This window comes from Oncorhynchus mykiss, chromosome 19 (assembly GCF_013265735.2).
Source record: "Oncorhynchus mykiss isolate Arlee chromosome 19, USDA_OmykA_1.1, whole genome shotgun sequence".
NCBI classification, from domain to species: Eukaryota; Metazoa; Chordata; class Actinopteri; order Salmoniformes; family Salmonidae; genus Oncorhynchus; species Oncorhynchus mykiss.
Window position 1 is genome coordinate 48,007,016 of NC_048583.1, and position 21,738 is coordinate 48,028,753.

Genomic DNA, 21,738 nt, shown 5'->3' on the forward strand with positions numbered 1-21,738 from the left:
ACAAGTGCTGAAAACAAATTGGAGAACAAGAAGATGGAGAACAAGCTATGAGTTTTGGTGCAGGTGCAGCCAAATGGCGCGTAAAATCATATTGCAACATTTTCAAAACAATACAATGCGATATATCCTCAAAAATAATAACCCAATATGTAAATGTATCTGTTATTTCAACCAATTACAGTGATTGTATTACTCAGAGCAACAGAGGTATGGGTTTTTAATTGTATGTATTCCTAACCTTAAGCAATTTATCAAGTTAACATACTGTAATCCTTTAGGATTTCTAAGAGAAGCACAATCAGATGTAATATAAATAACATGACATTGTTGATTAGGCAGAGGGCTGCTAGTATAGTCATGAAAATCCCGCCCATGGGCAGCTGTGTGCAGAGGAATGGATGAGGCACCATGCTGCTACAGTGTAGACAGACAGTGATGGTCCTACATTAAAGAGCATAGATTGAGATACAGTATCTGCCAGAACAATAGACCAGCCACAGATAAACATCTCTGTTCAGCCCTCAATCTGCTGTAAAGAAAGTGATTTGCAGATTAGAGTATTAGTGACTGTGAGGGGGAGGCAAACATATAGTGTGTGTTTGTTGGCAGTCATGCAGGTCCCAGAGGAGCCAGATAATGTTTATGAACATGGAAGACCAGGAAGACCTGTCCCTCTGGTAGTGTTATCTGGCAAGCATTTACTACAGTGGTCTGTTTACCTGCATCACAGCCACATACAATGTCTGCTTATCTATCTTCTTTGTAATTTGTGGTGAAGAAAACGTGTCTGTTTCGTTGATCACACATTTTTATGTGACAGACAAGACACAACTGTAAAAAATTATATAGGAAAATATGTTCACCTGTGTACAGCAGGCTGCACTCTGCTGGATTCTGCTTGGGGTCCATTACTAGACAACTAAAGTTGTTTCAGTTTTAAAAAAGAGCACCATGAATTAAAGTAGAGATGCATGTTTTTCCATGAAATGTTGCGTTTGGTCCATGACTTCGCCTAGTAGTCGAGTCTAGTGTCTGTCAGCTGGAGGCGTGGTTAAATCCCTACACATTGTCTGGGAGGAGTTCAGTATTTTGGCGTCGCGCCGGTGGTGCGACCAAGAAAACACTTGGAAAGCGTGGGATCACGGTGGGACAGCGCTGGTGTTAAAAGCCAAATTACGTAGAAAACTACGTGTAGCCGATGTTTATGAGTTCACGAAAAATACGGCACACTATACAACGAACGTCTTCTCTTACACTATTGTAAACTGGTAAGTTGATCAACGAACTTTAAAAAAAAAAACGATTATCGTAAAAGGAGAAGTCTTCTTTCATATCGTCCACAGTAAAGACAATAGTCTAATATTTGGTTGAATTGATTTTTTTGTTGTTGCATTATTCCATGTACATTGGAAAATTATTCCGTGAACGTTTATGGAAACCAAAGTGCTCAGTGCTTATAATTGTGCGCATTATTACAACTCGCAGCTGTGCCCAAACAATACAACCTTATCATTATTTGTCCGTCATTGTAAATAAGAATTTGTTCTTAACTGACTTGCCTAGTTAAATAAAGGTTAAATACAATTTGCTGGAGGCTAACCGCTCAGCAAGTGAACCTGAATGTGACTGTTTTCAAAGTTTTATGGTGATCTCTCTCACAAGAATGCATAGATGCGTGTGCTTACTTTACATTATTTCCAACAATCTGTGCTGCAAGAGTCTTTGCCCTCTTGTCATTTGATCCAAACATTTAATAACTGGTGATTTGTATATTTTCTTTGCACTCTTTCCATTCATAATTTGGCCTGTGCGGTTTAGAAAGGGCAATTTTAGTCACTTCAGGGTCTATACCAAATTATTCATAGAAGACATTTTTTAAAATTTCCTATGATGAACTTAAATCTGCTGAAAGCTTGTCATATTTTGCTGTAGGCCTTCAAAACGTTAAACTGTCACATGAGGAGCCCAGAGTCAGTCCTAACCACATTTAAACTGCATTGAACCAACAATTTCACATAGGGCCCGGAAAAGGCTTGAGCCCACTGACTGCATGTGTGGGTATGGATGTGGATACGCAGACCTCAGGAGGTTGGTGGCACCTTAATTAGGGACGACGGGCTCATGGTAATGGCTGGGGCAGAATTAGTGGAGTGGTATCAAGTACATGGTTTCTATTGTTTACAGGTGTTTGATGCCATTATATTTGCGCCGTTCCAGCCATTATTATGAGCCATCCTCCCATCAGCAGCCTCCACTGATGCAGAGCCACTGTGGCCCCTCATGATGAGTTAGTGTTTTTTTGTGGCCCCCACCCCCATCCAAGTTGCCCATACCTGCCCCAGGTAATTGATCATGAGAAATGCATTAACCTGTGACCATGGAAGGCCTGGGGATGTTCAATATGTAACTGACATCAGTCTGAGAGCGTCTTTATGGTTTCCTTCTCTGCTGATTTATGGGGAGAGAAATGGGCCCAGCGATGCCCGTAAATGTCCGGGGGCCGGCCTGCTCCTTCCCCCGTGTTGTGTGTGTGTGTGTGGGGGTTGATTTACCCTCTGTCTTTGTTGTTGGGGAAGTGGGGTGGTGGTTATCACCGTGCTGAAGAGCTCTGGGGCCACAGAGGCAACAAAAGGGCCCCTGGAACCCTGGAGTGCAGGGCTGGCCAGAGCAAACACACCCAGGAGAGGAGGCAGAGAGCAGGGACTTGAGGAAGGGCCAGGCATGCCTTTTGGCACAGAGGGCTCTCTGTTATGGCAACCCATCACCCTATTGTCTGTTTGACTGTCACACACCCTCAGTACTACATACCCTCTGCTGCGGCCTAGAGGAGGTTTTTCATTAAACCAGGCTAATGCTTTACTGGGAGACTCTGCTTATTACTGGTGTGTGTCTGTTTCAAGTCTCCTATGGAGTTATTGTAGTCTTTGGTATGCCATGGTAGATTTCTGACCTGGCTGGCACTGCACATTTGCTCATCAAGTTTGCGCCCTCACTCACACAAAGATGTATTTAAGTAAACAAAAAAAGGACCCCAATGCTTATTTAAAAGTTGTAAAACTTGCATTAATGTCTGTCCATGGAACATTGTCCAGAAATGAACATGTGTGCTGTTGACTGTTATCTTATAATGTTTGGTGGTAGTTGTTTATTTGAAGGGGACAGGCTCTCTTTGGTTTAAATCTCAGCAGACGGCCCTACTCTACTCCCTTCCTGATGTTCTTTACATAGCACATGCTCATGGACATGATTGTTGTTATGGTCATGAGCGCCAGCTCCTTCAGAGGGCAATAACAAAACATAGGGTTAGAGACATGATCCGTATGCCTGGGTCTTTCTGTGACCACAAGGAAGACTACATTTTAGACTTACAGCCCAAAATGGTCTGCAGTCAGAATTGATATGGACAGTTCCATGCTTTTTTTTTCAATGGAAACATAGCAAACCATATGATTGTGTTATTTTCTTTCTCCTGATGTGACCTTTCAAGAATGGGATTAGTTCCCCTCTCAGCTGGCCCCACCATTAGCTGTCAGAGTTGTTTACCAGTGACGAAGGACTGAAGGGATGTTGTAATGTTACTCTCACTGGGTGGCACATATGGTCTCGAGAGGCATCTGAAACTCATCGCTCAAGTGAGTGTTGACACACACTATGAAACAATAAAATATATATTTTTAAATGTACTGATAGAAAAGGAATGTCCTAATACGTAGTGTGTTCATTTGTATAATGTGTTAAAGCTGAACCTATTTGGCTAAAGTGAAAGTACCTATGGCTTTAGGCCTATGTCAAGCTGGACATCTTGACGTATGGTTCTCCTCCCCATAAGCCCCTTGGAAGGCTGTGTGCTGTGAATGCCCATCGTTAATTCTGAAGTGCTAGCAACTCTCAGAGAAACACACATTTTTCATGCCTTCTCTCGGCACATTTTTCTCCATATAAGGGCGTCTGGCTGTGACTTATCAGGCGTTGGTAATATCTGTGCTTATTGTCACATTCCACACTGCAGGAGAAGGCCTTTTACTGTCTGTAGGTAGAGGCACTGTTAGGGGAAACACATCGTCCCTGCTCTCTCTCTCTCTCTCTGCTGTACATCCCAATCCTTACACATTGGAAAATTAGGTCCAATGCAGCTGTTTTTTGTTTTCAATATCAAATTATTTTCTGGGAAACAATTAAGTACTTTACTGTGATTGTTTTGAATTAAAATGGTCCAAAATTGTTTCAGCTTTCTCAAGCAAGAATTTGTCATAGCCAGACACAGGAAATTCATGTTTTTGACTGCACTGGGTACCTTATCTGTGCTGTTTTGACTGTTTTTCCCTACTGATCTGCTCTTGTTGATCAACTTAAGACTATTATCAAATGTCACAAGATTGGACTAATGCACTCCCCAAAGTCCCAATGCTGTCAAAAATGTGATTTTTTTTTTTTCCCCCCCCTGTGTTTTTATATATATTTCCACTCTGTGAAGTTTGAATAATATTGTGAAAATGATGTTAATGCCCTTTTTGTGTAAGAGCCGTTTGAAATGGCTGCTTGAAATTTTGACTTGTTTTGTTGGGATTGCGTTTTGGCCTGCCAGGAGACATCGAATTAGTTAATAGACCATTAAGAATTAGAGTTCCAAACTTCTCTGCCAATAATGGCTAGTTTTCAAGTTTCCCTCACCACTCAGACCACTCCCATACAGTTCTAGAAAAATTATTCCTTGAGAAATTGGTATTTGCTAAGAAGCTATTTTTGTTTCTTTTTGACAATATTTTTTATTGAACACAATCACAGAAAGGTACTTAATTGTTACCTGAAATGGTTTGATATTGAGATGAAAATGGCTGTGTTGAACCTTCTAATTTAGTCAGCTACCATGGGAAATAATAATGTCATATGGGGCAGTTTTTTTCCCTGTGGCTGAAGTTATATTTGGCATTTGAGGCAATGGGAGAAGTGTGGCGTGTGTGCACGTGGGCTGGGCAGGCAATTCAGCAGTGTCTGGAGTAGAGCTATAAAAAGCAGGTGAGCTCAGGCTGGTGTCGACAGTGTCCTGACAGGGACTTCACCACCAGTCACCAGGCTGCCATACCAGATGACTGGCATGACTACCACTTCCTGTCCCTTGGGCTCCCTCCCATTACAGGGACAACAAACCATAGTTTGACATTGGTTCACTCACATGGGTGGGTGTACGGACCCAGATTAAGCCTACTCATGGACTGAAAAGCCCTTTCATATCAATGGAGAGTCTCCATTGGGTCATTCCATGTCATTTCAGCAGGCCCTGACAGTCACCATCTCCGATTCTTCTGAAATCTGGTGATGTTTTTTTTCTCCCTGTTTAGAGAAATTAGTAATTGAAGTTGCATGCATTATTTACCATGAATTAGTGTGAAAGTACCATGTTTTGCCCACTAGATGCCACTGTTTGTGCTACTGCCACTATACCATTTAATCAATTTTGCTGGTCAATTGTGTTTATTAAATGGATCACAACTTTTTGTTTGCAACTTTGTGTAGACAACCAATAGCTTTTGCCCATTATGAAAATACACTATGTGGTAAATTGTGTGTTCAAGACAGTCCTCCATGAAAACCATGAGTTTGACCTTCTCTTAGGAATGCTTTAACCCAACTCCTTGAAAAGTCAAACAAATATATAGCTCTCTGAGGGCAATCCACATACAGTGCCTTGCGAAAGTATTCGGCCCCCTTGAACTTTGCGACCTTTTGCCACATTTCAGGCTTCAAAAATAAAGATATAAAACTTTATTTTTTTGTGAAGAATCAACAACAAGTGGGACACAATCATGAAGTGGAATGACATTTATTGGATATTTCAAACTTTTTTAACAAATCAAAAACTGAAAAATTGGGCGTGCAAAATTATTCAGCCCCCTTAAGTTAATACTTTGTAGCGCCACCTTTTGCTGTGATTACAGCTGTAAGTCGCTTGGGGTATGTCTCTATCAGTTTTGCACATCGAGAGACTGACATTTTTTCCCATTCCTCCTTGCAAAACAGCTCGAGCTCAGTGAGGTTGGATGGAGAGCATTTGTGAACATCAGTTTTCAGTTCTTTCCACAGATTCTCGATTGGATTCAGGTCTGGACTTTGACTTGGCCATTCTAACACCTGGATATATTTATTTTTGAACCATTCCATTGTAGATTTTGCTTTATGTTTTGGATCATTGTCTTGTTGGAAGACAAATCTCCGTCCCAGTCTCAGGTCTTTTGCAGACTCCATCAGGTTTTCTTCCAGAATGGTCCTGTATTTGGCTCCATCCATCTTCCCATCAATTTTAACCATCTTCCCTGTCCCTGCTGAAGAAAAGCAGGCCCAAACCATGATGCTGCCACCACCATGTTTGACAGTGGGGATGGTGTGTTCAGGGTGATGAGCTGTGTTGCTTTTACGCCAAACATAACGTTTTGCATTGTTGCCAAAAAGTTCCATTTTGGTTTCATCTTACCAGAGCACCTTCTTCCACATGTTTGGTGTGTCTCCCAGGTGGCTTGTGGCAAACTTTAAACGACACTTTATGGATATCTTTAAGAAATGGCTTTCTTCTTGCCACTCTTCCATAAAGGCCAGATTTGTGCAATATACGACTGATTGTTGTCCTATGGACAGAGTCTCCCACCTCAGCTGTAGATCTCTGCAGTTCATCCAGAGTGATCATGGGCCTCTTGGCTGCATCTCTGATCAGTCTTCTCCTTGTATGAGCTGAAAGTTTAGAGGGACGGCCAGGTCTTGGTAGATTTGCAGTGGTCTGATACTCCTTCCATTTCAATATTATCGCTTGCACAGTGCTCCTTGGGATGTTTAAAGCTTGGGAAATCTTTTTGTATCCAAATCCGGCTTTAAACTTCTTCACAACAGTATCTCGGACCTGCCTGGTGTGTTCCTTGTTCTTCATGATGCTCTCTGCGCTTTTAACGGACCTCTGAGACTATCACAGTGCAGGTGCATTTATACGGAGACTTGATTACACACAGGTGGATTGTATTTATCATCATTAGTCATTTAGGTCAACATTGGATCATTCAGAGATCATTACTGAACTTCTGGAGAGAGTTTGCTGCACTGAAAGTAAAGGGGCTGAATAATTTTGCACGCCCAATTTTTCAGTTTTTGATTTGTTAAAAAAGTTTGAAATATCCAATAAATGTCATTCCACTTCATGATTGTGTCCCACTTGTTGATTCTTCACAAAAAAATACAGTTTTATATCTTTATGTTTGAAGTCTGAAATGTGGCAAAAGGTCGCAAAGTTCAAGGGGGCCGAATACTTTCGCAAGGCACTGTAGTGCAATTTTGATATGAAGACTCCTACAGCCCAGAACTAGTGACTGAAATGCCGCTCTGACATATATATGTGTGTGTGTGTATATATATATATATATATATTCTTAATCCATTCCTTACTTCGACGTGTATTTTGGGTATATGTTGTGAAACTGTTAGATATTACTAGTTAGATATTACTGCACTGTCTGCGCTAGAAGCACAAGCATTTCACTACACCCACAATAACATCTGCTAAACATGTGTATGCGACCAATAAAATGTGATTTGATTTAAATTGTGACAATTGTAAACCATTGCATTGTAGTCATATGTTTAAAAAAAAAAAAAAGATTAGAAAACACCTGTATGTGATTAGTGACATTTACCATTAAACCGAACCCATTACCATTACACAACAGTAAACAGTGTGTTGGGACTTTTACCATTCAAGACAATAAGAAAACAGAACATGGAAACCATTAGGCTACAGCATTTCTAACGGGTTGCTTGTTCACCAGGAATGGTCTAACTAATCCAGACTTTTTTTAAAGGGTGAAAAACTGGGCTGTTTCCTATGCAAAAATTAAGCCTAAGAGAAGGACCAACTGAATTGCTTTCATGGAGGACTGGCTTAAATTATGAGGATGACGGCACAATTTGTTTAGACAACAAGCAAAAGTTATTAATTTTCTACCCAAAGTTGCAAAGAAAATGTTGTGATCCGTTTAATAAACACGAGACCAGCAAAGTGGATAAAAGTAGCAGGAACAATGGCATCTAGTGGGCGAAATGGGGTACTTTCTCACAAATTTATGATAAATAATGCAAGAGACTTAAATGGCTACTTTATCTGAATGGGGAAGAAACAACCAGATTGACAGGGAATACATTAAAAAGGATTTATAAGCAATACTCAAAGCAGCAACTCCAAACTGCTTGTCAGACATAAAGAGCTTATAATGTAAACTGGTTGTTTGGGTGGGATTGGTGTGGGGGGGTCTGTGGTAGAGGTCTTCACCTGTGGTAGAAGTCTTCTGTTCTAAAATGGAGCTGAGGCTTTCCCACCCAGACCCAATTTTGTTAAAAACAAATGGATCCGAGGACAACTAGACCCGTTCCATATAGACCTGGTCGGATCCAGACCTGATCTGAGTACGGGAAGCAGCAGAAAAGTCATTTTTTAACGTACTTTATTAACTGGAGCTGATAAAGCGCAAGTGTGAGAGACTCAGTTCTAGTAGGCGGGGGAGGGGCCGCACTGTGAGCAAGTGACACAGGGAGTAGGGAGGGAGAGACGGCAAGCAACCAAGCCAACTCGCACTATAGTAGACCAATAGGTTATTTATCATCAAATATGTTTACGTAGAACCTGACTTAACTGCATCAAACCGGGAGACGCTAACCTTAGCTAGGCTAATTGAGGCTCCAGTGCATGCTCTTTCTCATGCTAAAGTTACACCTCCATTCAGATTATTAAGTAGCAGCCTACCTGTTGTCACTTGATCCTTTCCTTAACATTTTAATTATGTAATTTTAATTCCATATTCCATTGATTAGATATCGCCTAACTTTTGCCACGCACGGCGGCTCTATGAATTTAGCCCAATGCTGCTTTTATGACTTATGATTGGCCAACAACAACAAGCTTACATGCTTCACTCATGAAAAGCAAGAGCAGTGGCATGAATGATACAATTTCTCTCTCCCTCTACAGCAGCAGTTGCGTTCCGATCTATACTGGTCTTTCCAGACAAGTCTGTTAAAATTACACATACCCGAGAACCATGACAATCATATCAGGTCTGACCCAGACCCAGGCCATTATCTAGAATTCTGGATCCTGACCTGCTCGGCTCCCGTAACGGGTCTCGGGTACCAAAAAGTAGCAATCTGTCCCAGTATTTGATCCTTTACTAAACAAACATAAGTGTTGGTTGGTGGGACTGGTGTTCAGCTGAACAGATGGAAGCCCATGGCCTATTCATGTTCAGACTGACACCCCTAAACGGCTATAAATTGAAGCCTTTGAGGAGATTAATGTGTTGGTTCAAATTTAATTGTGTTTCTTGTGGGTCACGTTTCAAGATTCATCCATGCGGTTTGTTTGGGAAAATGAAGATTAAATGAAGGTGAACATATAAGCGATGTGCCAAATAAACTCGCAGATTAAGATTTATCATGCAGATGATGGAAGATTACAGAGTGTTCTGTCATGGAGTGGAGATTTACTCTGTGTGTGATGCACTAAAAGCAGGACTAGAGCTCATCAAAACTCAGGTAGATCATCGCTAAATACAATACCAAGGCTGTAGACTGCAGCTATTAAGTGGCAGCTAATGTAACTACAGTGCAATATATGTGAAATAAGGTGTCATTTATCAATCTGGTAAAAGCCCAATATCCAGCCCCAGCAGCAGGAAGCAGCAGGACTTGAGGATGATATAAGCCTACAAGCTGCAGTTATGGCTGAGCCCCTACATGTGCAGCTCCCATGGTAACAATGGAATAGGGGTATTGTACTTCAGGGATCGACCAACCAGGATGCAACACATCTGTGATGTTATGACAGCCTGAGGGCTACAGGTAACAGCCACAGGGGTGCATTGTGTTCCTCTTCCTGTATCAATGCTCATCCTGTCAGCACACTCATCTTTCAGGGGATCCAGGGGTGCAACGAGGAGCAAAAACACTAACCAAGGAGCATGCATCTACAGTTGAAGTCGGAAGTTTAAATACACTTATGTTGGAGTCATTAAAACTCGTTTTTCAACCACTCCACACATTTCTTGTTAACAAACTATAGTTTTGGCAAGTCGGTTAGGACATCTACTTTGTGCATGACACAAGTCATTTTTCCAACAATTGTTTACAGACAGATTATTTCACTTATAATTCGCTGTATCACAATTCCACTGGGTCAGAAGTTTACATACACTAAGTTAACTGTGCCTTTAAACAGCTTGGAAAATTCCAGAGAATTATGTCATGGCTTTAGAAGCTTCTGATAGCCTAACTGACATCATTTGAGTCATTTGAAGGTGTACCTGTGGATGTATTTCAAGGCCTACCTTCAAACTCAGTGCCTCTTTGCTTGACATCATGGGAAAATCAAAAGAAATCAGCCAAGACCTCAGAAAAAAAATTGTAGACCTCCACAAGTCTGGTTCATCTTTGGGAGCAATTTCCAAATGCTTGAAGGTACCACATTCATCTGTACAAACAATAGTACGCAAGTATATATACCATGGGACCACACAGCCGTCATACCGCTCAGGAAGGAGACACGTTTCTGTCTCCTAGAGATCAACATACTTTGGTGCAGAAAGTGCAAATCAATCCCAGAACAACAGCAAAGGACCTTGTGAAGATGCTGGAGGAAACGGATACAAAAGTATCTATATCCACAGTAAAATAAGTCCTATATCGACATAACCTGAAAGGCCGCTCAGCAAGGAAGAAGCCACTGCTCCAAAACCGCCATGAAAAAGCCAGACTATGGTTTGCAACTGCACATGGGGACAAAGATCGTACTTTTTGGAGAAATATCCTCTGGTCTGATGAAACAAAATAGAACTGTTTGTCCATAATGACCATAGTTATGTTTGGAGGATAAAGGAGGAGGCCTGCAAGATAAAGAACACCATCCCAACCGTGAAGCACGGGGATGGCAGCATCATGTTGTGGGGTGCTTTGCTGCAGGAGGGACTGGTTCACTTCACAAAATAGATGGCATCATGAGGCAGGAAAATTATGTGGATATATTGAAGCAACATCTCAAGACATAAGTCAGGAAGTTAAAGCTTGGTCGCAAATGAGTCTTACAAATGGACAATGACCCCAAGCATACTTCCAAAGTTGTGGCAAAATGGCTTAAGGACAACAAAGTCAAGGTATTGGAGTGGCCATCACAGAGCCCTGACCTCAATCATATAGAACATTTGCTGGCAGAACTGAAAAAGCGTGTGTGAGCAAGGAGGCCTACAAACCTGACTCAGTTACACCAGCTCTGTCAGGAGAAATTGGCCAAAATTCACCCAACTTATTGTGGGAAGCTTGTGGAAGGCTACCTGAAACGTTTGACTCAAGTTTAACAATTTAAAGGCAATGCTAACAAATACTAATTGAGTTTACATAAACTTCTAACCCACTGGGAATGTGATGAAAATAAATAAAAGCTGAAAGAAATAATTATCTCTCCTATTATTCTGACATTTCACATTCTTAAAATAACGTGGTGATCCTAACTGACCTAAAACAGGGACTTTTTACTAGGATTAAATGTCAGGAATTGCGAAAAACAGTTTAAAAGTCTTTGGCTAAGGTGTATGTAAACTTTCGACTTCAACTGTACCTGTCAGTGCCAGGTGCACATGTGTACTTGTCTTTGTTTGTGAGTTTAGATGTGAATGTGACTGCATGTGTGTGTCAGGGATATGTACAAATACGACCACTCGTCCAGACGGGTTGAGAAAAGTCAGTGGTAGTTGCCATAGTGCAGCCTATCCCTGTGACATAAACTACTTCACCAGCCAAGCACAACAATTGTAATTGTGATTGATATAGCCCAACCCTCCACTAGCCATCAGGCCTCAGTGACTGTCTACCTCAATTGGAAGTGTAAATACAGCACAGCTGGGACGCTATTGGCTGAAGTGTTCCATTAGGCGCCATGTGTTGTCCAGTATTGTTCTCTGTGATGGATCCAGATGATGCAGTTCAGGGTGCACTTCTCCTCCCACCTGCTCATCAGTGGGGCTTCAATGCCTCATCAACAACTCACCCTACCTTCTCTCTACCATCAGGGCTACAAGCAGGCGCTACGTCCTAGCAACAAAACAGACCACAGTAAAATGTATTTAGTTTTGTCAGTCACCTACCTTGCAGAACAGCCTACAGAGTCTCCAGTTCAGTGGTTCTATTTTTCTGGGAGATGTGAAGTGCTGTGGAGACTGACTGACTGACTGACTGACTGACTGACTGAGAGCTTGACTGCAGCAGCACTCATGTGGAATGTGAGGTGCCTTTTCAGCCTCGTTAACACTGCTCTCTCTCTCACTCAAATTAGGAGCCTAGTTTGATGTAGTAGTGAGAGAATCTTTTTCCCCCTCAGCTTCAGGCTTTGTCATGTTGGTTCAGTCATTTGGAGTCAGACCAATGTAAACAGTGAAGGCCTTGATTGCTCTAGGTCACCAGCAACCCTGGCATCCAAACCTTGAATGAGCTCGATTAGATTTTTATGTTTCTAAGTCATGTTCCCTGGATGCCATCTTTAAGGCTGCTTTGGCGCGAAGGCCTCAGCTGCTGTAGGAGGACCTTCAGGTAAAATTACTGCATAAATGGCTAGTTTAGTTTGCTTTGGCTTACAAACACAAAAACATACTGTTAGAAATGTTGAGACATGGGAAACAGAAGCTATTTGTATCTATTTCCATCTCTGTATTCCTCTGGAACCCTAGGATAAGGGAAGGGGTCATGTGGCGGCAAGTAAAGAAAGAAAGTGTATTTGTGTTTGTCTGTGCCCTCCGGATATCAGAGGAGATCAGTTCTGTTTCTTACCACAATCCAATAGTGTTTCTCTTCTACTCGCGGTTCACCCAGTAGGGTGTTTACCTACTCTGCCCAGAATGTGATGAAATTTAACTTCCTTATTTTACAAAATATATTTTACCAAGACGAGTATGATTCTTCGTCTTCTGAATCCTTCAGTGGGGTCTTTTCTCTAACATATCATTAACATTATATCCAAAAAGTCAGATTTCGTAATCCAATAATAAGCACCAAGCTCTCGCAGCAACTTTTGAGGATATTATATCGTTGTGGTGGTCGTCTGCAAAATTGTTTCTACAGGTTGCAGAAAGCAAAATTAACACGACACGAGCTGAATTAAATGTAAAAGGCTTTGAAAATAAGCTTGTGTTATGCTCAGTGCTCCCTTGACATTTCACAGAAATGCACTTGTTTTTGTGAGAAATCTTTGAAAATGAACAGGAATTACACATTAATATGAAAAGCTACAATTTGAAAATACAACGTGTCTAACTAGCTTACCTCGATATTGTTTTATGACCTCTGGATTCGAGAAGAAAGATAAAGAGTTAAACCTTGACCCTGTCAGTTAGCATTAATTCTCATACAGCATCCAGCCTAGCTGACTCAACCACTTTTTCTCTGACCTCAATTGATTTAGTCACCCTACAAGGGTTAAAACTCCAATAACATTTGAATGGATTATGGTAGAGACATGAAGTTTGGACCATATTGGTTTTCTTAGAGGAGAATCTACACAATTAACATAATTTTACCCATTGGTCAAAATAATCGTTTTTGAATAGACACTCTACACCCAGGCCAGAACCCTCCATCAAGGCTGGCCGTTTCTAGAATTGTTACATTAGACCAATTTACTCTGAACCACTGTTCCCTGGCCAGCAGGACATGGCTGGCTGGTTCTCCATACATCCATACCACCCTGACTGTTCCAGTCTTGGCTAGGTTTATTTTATCAGCAGTGATCTGTGTGGAGGGAAAACATTCAGTTCATTCCTCTCGAGGAATCAATGGGTCTATCAGCTGAGCTAGGAGAAGGTGTTCTGGATAAGTGGAGTTAGATTTTCTCCTTGATTACTTTGAGTGCTATTGTGTGACACAGAATATATTTCAGTCTGCACCCTGCAGTGCACACAGTTCACCTGCTGATATTGTATTCTGCTTCATTTCAGCTCCCAGAGGAATTGTTCTCATGCAATGAATGGCTCTCAATGGTTTGTGTTTCAGATAAAGAGTTGGGAAGGGTGCTACCTTTTTAAACAGATCAACTGGGTAAATATTATCATTGGCAGGTGCCCCTCCTGTTGGTGTCCAGTAGCAGTAGAGGACTGTGCTGAGCCTTAGTGTTAGGCTTACTGCACTCTCTCTGGGTGTCGGAAACAAAACGGATGTTTCCGGTTTTTGGGGATACAGTATTTGCAACCTACCTTCCGGTTCCCCTTAAATCAGATGTGGGAACTCCTCTTTTTAGCTTAGACCTACTCTGATCATGACTGACCCAGCCATTGGTGCAATATTCATGAATCACATACCCCTAAAATGAGGTCATCACAGACAGCCAAGCACTTCCATTCTAAATGCCATATTTAAAAGAAATGTGTAGTCTAGCCAGAGATGGTGCACTGCTGTGCAACTGTTTAAGGAGTGACGGCTCCACTTTGTGCCAGTTCCTTTAGATATGAAGCCTGTGATTCATCTCTGAAGCTTTACCTCCATAAATGAACACAGCATGGGAGTACAGTGAAGATGGAAAACAACCACTGTTGAGGCAGAGTTAACAGTAACTGGTGTATAGTTGGACAGTATGGTATATCTCAGGCTATTCCTGTCTGTCGACATGCAGCTGTCATTTGATACTCTGGCTCCTAATCTGCCGCTGCACAATCCTAATGTTAAAGGTATGAGAGCAAGAGGCAGCCTTCTTTAGAGAGACTGTCCAGCCACGGTCCCTTTTTAAGAGCAGAATTCTTGCCTCTCTCTCAGAACCTTGCCGTTGGAATTGTCCATACGTCTCTGCCCATGCCTGACACTCTGCTGCCCCTTAGGATTAGTGACTACGGGTCATCTCTCTCACCCCCCGCTGTCTCTCGTGGTTTGGTCTTCACTCAACAGGCCCTTTGTTGGCAGCTCCAAATGGGCCGGTCTGGAAGGGGGAATGTGCGAGGGCATGGTGCCTTCAGTTTAGACTCTTGGGGAAAGGAAGGACTGAAGGGAAAAAAAATCACATCCTGTGTACAATGAAACAACTGCTTGCCATTGGAGAAGTGTGTGACTGAGTTTTTTTTTTTATAGAGAGATACCCTCTCTTCTGAAGTGGTACAGAGATGAGTGTTTGAGCACTGCTTTTAACTGCATTCCACCCAACTGAATAATAGGAACTCTGTGTATAAACCTGTGGCCTCCCATAGACATCTCCTATGTAGATGGAACGGCTGCCACACAGCCATCATTTTATATTTTATTTAGCTAGGCAAGTCAGTTAAGAACAAATGCTAATTTTTAATGATAACCTGTTAACCTGCCTTGTTCAGGCCAACTGCCTTGTTCAGGGGTATAACAACAGATTGTCAGCTCGGGGATTTGATCTTGCAACCTTTCGGTTACTGGCCCACCGCTCTAACCACTAGGCTACCCTGGTACTGTGGTTGATATCTCCTCTATCCTCCACTTCTCAATGGAAACCCCATTGCCAACTATAGTCATTATCTATCTTCCTGAGCTCTTTCCATTTGTGATTCTTTGTGTTTCATACCCTCAGCACTTGTCATCTTTTACCAATAAAGTTTACTCCACTGCAGTGCAATCCAGATGTGTTTGTGAATGAAAAGTAGAATGTTTACCAGTGCAGCGTTCATCTTATCTTATCCTCACACTGTTCTGCATGTGACTCAACGACTGCTGTGAAAAATGATTTATTCACAGTTTTATGATTAATGGAGCATACCCTCTCTGGTGACTCATACGCCTGATGTCACTCAGTCAGCCAATTGGAACAACTGTGTCTGGGAGAGAAGACGCATGATTGTCTTAAGCTAGGTGTAGCAAGTCTTCATTTAAGTGAATATAGCTAAGCCCAGGCAGTAATATGTGTTGACTCCTGAGGGCTACTTTAGCCTGGCTGTTTGTTTCCAGTAGGATAAGGTTGTGCTGGGCAGAGCTGGGTTGGGCAAGGCTGGGCAGGGCTGGGCAGGGCAAGGCTGGGCAGGGCATAGCTGGGCTGGGTTGGGCAAGGCTGGGCAGGGCTGGGCAGGGCAGAGCAGGGTTGGGCAGGGCAAGGCAGGGCAGGGCTGGGTTGGGCAGGGCAAGGCTGATCAGGGCTGGGCAGGGCAGAGCTGGGCTGGGTTGGAGCAAGGCTGGGCAGGGCAAGGCTGGGCAGGGCAAGGCTGGGCAGGGCAAGACACTGAGGGAAAGCAGCAGGCTTTCTGGTTAGCAGCTCGTGTGGAGAGATCAACCTCGCTGAAAATTTGTGGTTCTTTTTTATACCAATAATGATATTTTACAGTAAATAGGTTCATATCCATCCATTTACCGATAATAACAGTGTAGCGAAAAGCCAGGAACTGCGGTTTCCTTACAGTGTAGCCTCAGTCCAAAGCAAACGTTATAGATTACTGCTGTTATTACTTTCTCTCTGGTTTGTCTGTTCTACTGTCTTCATTCCCCTGCTCTCTCTATCAATTTATATTCATTTAAATGTAAGGGGCTTTATTGGCCTGAGAAACATGTTTACATTGCCAAAGGAAGTGAAATAGATAGATAAATAATAATAAAAAATATGTAGTAAACATTACACTCACAAAAGACTTCAAATGTCATTATGTCTATATACATTGTTGTAATGATGTACAAAAGGGAAAATAAATCTTGCTGCTGTGATTGCACACTGTAGTGTTTCACCCAACACATATGGGAGTTTATCGAAATTGGATTTGTTTTTGAATTCTTTGTGGGTCTGTGTAATCTGAGGAAAATATGTGTCTAATGTGGTCATACATTTGGCAGGAGGTCAGGAAGTGTACCTCAGTTTCCACCTCATTTTGTGGGCAGTGTCTCTATCAGTGTGTTACCTTCATCTAATGGAGGTCTGATGGTTTGATGAGAGAGAAGGTTCTTAATGGAGGACCTTCTGGTCTTGGTTAATAGAAGCCATGTTAATACCCTCAGAGTATGTATTACACACCAGATGGCTAGGTCTGACATGGCGACGAGAAAGTCGATGAGAGTTATTCTTCGTAAGTGGGCGGGGGGGGGGTTAATGTCAGACTGTTTCTGCTAATTATGCTATCCTATAGCGCCACAGGCTTCTCACAGCTAATCCCACAGGGTTTTACAAGAGTATTTTAACAAGCTTCCATACTCTACTCTCCCCCTCCCTGCCATGTGTCTGGACTGTTAGCTCTGCCATAACTGTGCTAACATATTTATAACACACGCACACTACTTTTCTACGCTACAATTCCACAGTAAGCGCACATGCCTTGCATCAGACGACCACACATTTATCAACATGGAGAAACTTATAAATGCAGGTGTTCTTTACTTTACATATTACATACCACAGTATGTGTGTCTGTCCATAATCACTGGCAGAGTTGGACTGTGCAACTCTCGTGTCTGACAGTCTGTACGCTTTTCTAGTGATGTCAAATGTCCTTATTTCCTGTGCTTTCCTGTCATTATCCAACTTGGTTGCAAAGCTTTTTCCCCTCTCCTGAGTCAGTCTGAGACTGGATGACAGAACACGCTATAGGCTAGTCTAAAGGCATCAACCTGAATGTAGAGAGGGGGTCTACACACATACACACACACACACACACACACACACACACACACACACACACACCACCAGTGAGAAGCCAAACAGAATGTGTTTTGTATCAGCAGTGCATATGCCTGAGGGGGTTAAATAGCCCTCTCTATTTTCCCTAAGCACCCCCCCCCCCCCCCCCCCCCCCACACACAGATTAAGGAATGAAGGCACGGAATAAATACTCCACTTGTGTTCTCATAAAAGATCATTTTGACCCCTGTGACCTTCACTGGCTGAAGCATCTGCCTGTCCATTACAGCCTGCTCTACAGGACCACAGGCCAGGCCCTCCATGGTGCATCTGCGAGCGCACCGTTATACCATAACCCAATTCATCATTTCTATAAATTGGTATTTATGACTGGCCATTTTATTTATTTTTTGCTGTCCTCTAAATGCTCCATTGTGCCGTAGTATTCAACCCCTGTGTGATATTGGTGTGTTTTCTTGTCAGAGTCCTTGCATGACTGCCTAACGAGCCTGGGTCTCATTGACATTCTTTGGGCTCTTCTTGGATGGGTTAATAATAGGCTTGGCATCAGCTTTAATTCAATCATGTCAGTAAAAGGCTGCACATGTGGCACAGCTGCTAGTGCTTACCCCCTAGCTGAGGTGCCAGTCTGGTCCTGCATTAGCTTTGCCAGCTGCATTGTTGTCCATTTTTAAATGACATTTTTAATGGTTCTGTTGAGAGTGTGAAAGAGTTTGTTTTGCATAGATTTGTTTGACTGTGATTTTAATTCAAATCAGCTCAGTGCATGTGCCTTGTCCATAATAACCAGAAAATATTTTTTATTGTTTTCAACTGTCTGTTTCTCCTGCTTATTTTCCTTTTCAACCCCTAAGTCAAGCACAGTGCTGGTTTGCCATCTAGCAGCTATATTTTTTACATAAATACCCATAGGCCTACATTGGAAGTGATAATTCAACAGTGAAACATCCTTTAATTTTAGCCTTACCTCTTTGGATTGGTTTTATGAAATTCCTGTGGACTGAAACACTGGGGAGACAAATGTGTTTCCAATTGGATAGGAGAAAAGCCTGAGGAATACCCCGCGCGCGCGCACACACACACACGCACACACGCACACACGCACACACACACACACACACACACAACAGTAAATTACATTGCATGATTACTGTGACACAGTTCTTCTTTTTTTCTTTCTTTTTTACCCCATTTTTCTCCCCAATTTCGTGGTATCCCATTGTTGTAGTAGCTACTAGCTTGTCTCATCACTACAACTCCGTATGGGCTCGGGAGAGACGAAGGTTGAATGTCATGCGTCCTCCAATACACAACCCAACCAAGCCGCACTGCTTCTTAACACAGCGCGCATCCAACCCGGAAGCCAGCCGCACCAATGTGTCGGAGGAAACACTGTGCACCTTGGTTAGTGCGCCCGGCCCGCCACAGGAGTCGCTGGTGCGCCATGAGACAAGGACATCCCTACCGACCAAGCCCTCCCTAACCCGGACGACGCTAGGCCAATTGTGCGTCGCCCCATGGACCTCCCGGTCGCGGCCGGTTACGACAGAGCCTGGGCGCGAACCCAGAGTCTCTGATGGCACAGCTGGCGCTGCAGTACAGCGCCCTTAACCACTGCGACACCCGGGAGGCCGTGACACAGTTCTTCACACACACACACACACACACACACACACACACACACACAACAGTAAATAACATTGCATGATTACTGTGACACAGTTCTTGTAAGTAATCTGTTGCTGGTTGGACAGGGAGCATCTGCTGTATAGATGAGTGATCTCAGCCACACACACTCAGCTCTGCTATCAGTTATCAGCTTGTCAATGGAGTGCGATAGCATTCCTCTTAACCTTTTGCAATGTGTGATTGAAAATTCTTCATACTACAGAATGTGTGTGTCCATCCGTTGGCATGTGAGGACTAGAGTTTTTTTCAGGCAGGGTAACCCCTTACCTTCAGAGAGAGGCTCTTTAGAGGTCAGCAGAATTCTTCAGTTTATGAAGCTCCTGGCCAACACACATTCTATACCATAAATATGTTCACATTGCTGATCAGGTAGAGTGGACCACATTTCTATCCTATGCCTGTAGTACAGCCTGTACCTATCTACCAGGTGTAGGTACTGGAATTTGCATTCAATATAGCATAAGACTGGTATGTAAAACACTTAGAATGATAAGCTCTGCCCACCAGGTCTTTTAGCAAAGAGGAATGTCCAACTCTTTAGTAAACTGATCTCATTGCTGTGGTCCATTCTGGCCTTTAGGCTTTATCTAAATGAGTTTGATCAATTGCCTTGGTGAACAAACAAGGCACTCTGTTTCATTGATTGTGTTTAACTTTCCATATGTCCTCATTTAACATGTCTGTAAAGCTCGCTCACTCAATGGACTCTCATTGTTGCAGTCTAGTCTACACAGCGATTTTATGAGTCAAAAGCTGCTGAAAGAGGATATGAATTGATGCTTTCAGATCATATATATATAAAAAATCTGTCGATATTCCCTTGAGCAAGGCACTTAACCCTAATTTGCTCCAGGGGTGCCGTACTACTATAGTTGACCCTGTAAAACAACACATTTCACTACACCTATCTGGTGTATGTGATTTTTATTTTTTATGTTTAAAGGGTGTGTAAGTTGTGCTTCTAGGAACCAACATGGTTATTTGAATCAGATTTGAATCAGCCAGTGTCTCTGGCTTGGCACAGAGGTATGTTTACACCGTTTTACTGTATAACGTCTACTCATTTCGGGTGTGTGTATTCCAGTAGTGGTATAGACCAGGTTCAGCACGTCATGGCATTCTATCTAAACAGCTTAGATTAGTCCCGATGGATGGTTTATGTTGTAAAGGGCCTTTTGTTTACATGACTCTGATGTAGACCCTGAGCGTGTCTATCCAGCCAGCCATCTAGCTACAGCCTAGCCCTCTCCACTGAGGTCACATGAAGTTTGTTACATTACATGCATGTGGAACAGCCACAGCAGCCACAGTTAGAACTACATAAACATGTGCAGCTGAGACAACGTAATGCAGACATGACAGGTTCTAGGACTTTGGCTCTGTCATTGCCTTTGCCCTACTTTTCATTTTTATTCATATATTAATCAATTCACATTTTTGATTCATTCAATTCAATTATACACCATCTGCTGGTGTGTCCCTGTCATATAACCTGGTGCCTCTGGGGACCCTATGATCTAGCCAGTGGTCACAAATTGGATCAAAGAGTGAATTGAGTGATTCATTGTCTGTGTGACTTGACTTTGGCTCTATTTGGAGCCAGAATGGTGATGCCTTTCCATAAAAAGGAGAACCGAAACCTGCCAACTGGAGCCATATCGGTAACATTTGGATCCTCTTGGTACAGTGTCGCTGGAACAGTTAACTCATCATCATTAACGTCAACTTGTCCTCCAGGCTTCTAGTCCCACAGACCCGCATGCTGCCAAACCTTCTCAGGGATGGTTCTAGGCCCTGGTCTGGATGTGTAAAACTGGGTCCAGGGTAACGGGTGCTGCTCTCAGCTCGGAGAGAGGCAGTTACTATGGGGAAGACCACAAGGGCAACCCCCTGGTGTCAAGAATGTAGAGGGGATAATGAATTTCTCTGGCAGTGATGGATGAGCTACACACACACACACACACACAGAGTCTTTGGACATCCCTGCACCATTGTGAGCCGGTGTGGCTGGCTCTGCTGGGACAAAGGCTTGGTGGTCTGCCCTGCGAGCCCAGATAAATGAGGAGCAGTTTATTGATAACTTATTACACTAACTTAACTTAAGACTGATACACTCTTAACGATTAACATTGTCTTTCAAGCTGTCAATTAATTGATTTGTGAATTTATTGTTTTACATCTCTTTATATTATAGGATGGTGAACACAATGATGACTATGTATGTATGTATGTGCATTCCTATGTCTGTATGTGTGTTATAATCACCTTGGTGTGTATCCAGTCAATTCCAGAATCTCTCAATCATTGTTAGTGAATCCTCCAGTGACTATATTGACCTCTCCAGTATCTCTCCAACCTGTTTTTGTTCTCCTTTGGTAAATGTGTCTGATGGATCACCATGAATCTGTGATCTG

General features: G+C 42.6%; 1 protein-coding gene across 3 annotated transcripts in view; it reads left to right on the forward strand.

Moving 5' to 3' along the window:
• The first annotated feature begins 1,078 nt into the window (after window positions 1-1,078).
• The window catches only part of LOC110498040 (T-lymphoma invasion and metastasis-inducing protein 2), a 103,554-nt gene continuing 82,894 nt past the window's right edge, over window positions 1,079-21,738 (forward strand). For 2 of the 3 annotated variants that reach the window (XM_036954960.1, XM_036954962.1), the window contains exon 1: window positions 1,079-1,268. The gene's annotated coding sequence lies outside the window, so the exon portion shown is untranslated. The remainder of the gene's footprint in view (window positions 1,269-21,738) is intronic. The other variant, XM_036954958.1, reaches the window with a different exon arrangement.